Source organism: Otolemur garnettii, unplaced genomic scaffold (assembly GCF_000181295.1).
Source record: "Otolemur garnettii isolate 467f Iridium unplaced genomic scaffold, OtoGar3 scaffold00002, whole genome shotgun sequence".
Lineage (NCBI taxonomy): Eukaryota > Metazoa > Chordata > Mammalia > Primates > Galagidae > Otolemur > Otolemur garnettii.
Window position 1 is genome coordinate 47,009,160 of NW_003852397.1, and position 2,913 is coordinate 47,012,072.

The window sequence follows — 2,913 nt, forward strand, 5'->3', positions numbered from 1 at the left end:
CCATCAATTATTGTTAGGCATGGAGAAAAGGAGCCCATGAAATGTGTGATAGAGTTCCTGACTTCAGCAACTTTATAGTCTTCATAGAAAGACAAACACACAGGGTGGTGCCTGTGGCTCAGTGGGTAGGGCGCTGGCCTCATATGAGGGTGGTGGGTTTGAACCGGACCTGGCCAAACTGCAACAACAACAACAAAAGCAAGACAAATATACAGAGGCCTTCCAAACTTTAAAGCCAAATGAAGTGTCTAGAGCTCGGTGATATACCTCATAATAACAATGAAAGTTTGATATAATCAGCGGTTCGTCCCTTTTGTTCAATTAGTACCTGTTCTTATTTATATAAGAAGGTGGACAACAGTGGACATGGGGAGGGAGTTACATTGAGAACAATGGTTTGGCAAGTATGAAAACGCAGGGCTCTCTACGCCACGTGTGTTCTCCCGGATGACAAACTGAAACCTCTAAATGGGGGGATTTAGAGGCCAGCTGTAACACCCAGAATTGCCTCTACTGATATTAAAACAGAGCAGAGGCTGCTCGGCGGGCCTTGCGATGGCGAGCAGCGCGGGGATGAGGGCAAACCAGGGAAGCAGCAGCTGAGCGGGCCGGGAGGAGCGCGGCACCCGTGAATCCCGGGAGCGCAGAGCTCGGGTCAGGGGCCGGGAGGCATGGGGGACCCGGGCCCACTCCCAGGGTCCTCAACGTGTCCCAGGGCTGACCTAGCCTGTAGTGTGGAAGCAGCTTCAAGTAAAGGTTGCCCCAGCAGCTAGCTCCCTTGGTCGCCCGCCAGCCCACCAGCTCTCCTAGTAGCCCCTCTCACTCCTCCAGTGTCGGTTCTGCCCAGTTGGCCTCAAGTCAGGCCCTCCTTCAGGTGGCCTGGGAGCCTCCTTCTCCTGGCCCTTTCCAGAACTGGAAGCCATCATGAGTATGACAGCTGGGTATGAGATTTAGAGGAGAAGCTAGCGGATCTGGTCATGTTAGGGTGAGGGTGTGTTCATGGAGAAGTTTGAAAATTCACTGTACCGTACCAGGCTTCTTTTGGCAGATGGTAGGTGAACTCGAGAAACAATATGAAGAGGAGAAAATAGCCTTTTAAGGAAACTGGCCGACAGAAAGGATGGCCTTCTTGGGCAATCCAACTATCATTCTAGCTCATATTTGTCAGTCACATGTGACCAGTGATGACACAGGAATGTGTGAGATGGTTCTCACTGATCATGATGTTGACCTAGAGAAGATTCATCCTCCTTCAATGCCTGGAGACACTGGGTCAGAAATTCAGGGAAGCAATGGTGAGACTCAGGGCTATGCTTATGCCCAGTAAGTCGATATTACCTCAAGTTGGGACTTTGGTATTAGAAGATGCTCAAACACAGCTCAAAGATTAGAGAGACTCTGAAAAGAAAGACAAAACCGGATCAAATGCAAAAATATTCAGTGGAAAGAAAGAAATTCTAAGCAATCAGCCCAGGAGTTAAAGTCACTATTTGAAAAAAAATCTCTCAAAGAGAAGCCTCCAAGTTCTGGAAAGCAGTCAATATTATCTGTATGCCCAGAGCAGTGCCCTCTGCAGCTGAATAACCCCTTTAATGAGCATTCCAAATTTGATGGCAAGGGTCTTGTAGGTACAAGAGCAACCAAGAAGATTGATGTCTACCTCCCCCTGCACTCAAGCCAGGACAGACTGCTGCCAATGACTGTGGTGACAGCGCCAGGGTGCAGGACCTGATTGGGCCCATCTGTCGGCAGTATACAAGTGAAGGATGGGAGCTGAAGCTCAATGACAAGGTCAGTGCCGACTGCCTGCATATTGCTGAAGATGATGGGGAGGTAGACACGATTTCCCTCTGCTGGATTCCAACGAGCCCATTCTTAAGTTTGGCTTCAGTACTGTGGCCCTGGTTGAAAAGTATTCATCTCCTGGTCTGACATCCAAAGAGTCACTCTTTGTTTGAATAAATGCTGCTCATGGATTCTCCCTCATTCAGGTGGACAATGCAAAGGTCACAATGGAAGAAATCTTGCTAAAGGCAGTGAAGTGAAGAAAAGGATCTCAGAAAATTTCAGGCCCTCAGTACCGCTTGGAGAAGCAGAGTGAGCCCAGTGTCGCCGTTGACCTGGAGAGCACTTTGGAGAGCCAGAGTGCCTGGGAGTTCTGCCTAGTCCTTGAGAACAGTTCAAGGGAAGACTGGATTCTTAAGGAGGATTCTCAAATTGACATAGCCACAGTACCAGGATATGCTTAGCAACCACCATTACAAGTCATTCAAAGTCAGCACGATCCATAGACTGAGATTCACAACTGACGTACAGTTAGGTATCTCTGGAGACAAAGTAGAGATAGACCCTGTTACGAATCAAAAAGCCAGCACTAAGTTTTGGATTAAGCAGAAACACATCTCAATCGATTCTAACCTGCTCTGTGCCTGTGACCTTGCTGAAGAAAATAGCCCCAGTCACGCAATATTTAAACTCACATATCCAAGCAATCACAACTATAAACACCTCTACTTTGAATTGGACGCTGCTACCATCACTGAAATCATGCTCAAGGTTAACTATATCCTGGAATCACAAGCAAGCACTGCCTGGGCTGAATATTTTGCTCAAAAACAGAGAAAACCGAACAGACATACAAGCTTCAGCTTCCAGAAGGAGAAGAAATCCGGGCAGCAATGACACTGGCCTCCAGCCTCAGTCTGCTCCGTAGCTCAGAGCCTGCTGCTAGGACTATGGGCCTGATAATCCACCCTGTGTCCTGCAGTCCTTGGGGAGAGGCCAGCCCCTGGCTCATGGGCACAGAGCTTCTGGGCTCTTAGGGAAGGAGCAGGGGGCACCCTAGGAAGGAGCACTGGGGAACTTGCCAGGAGATGGAAGCCTGCTTGGCAATGGCTTTGATTAGCAATGCCC

The 2,913-nt window shown here is 48.8% G+C and overlaps 1 pseudogene; it reads left to right on the top strand.

Annotated features, from left to right (window-relative positions):
* The first annotated feature begins 983 nt into the window (after positions 1-983).
* Positions 984-2,682, top strand: LOC100960510 (annotated as a pseudogene).
* The last annotated feature ends 231 nt before the right edge of the window (positions 2,683-2,913 follow it).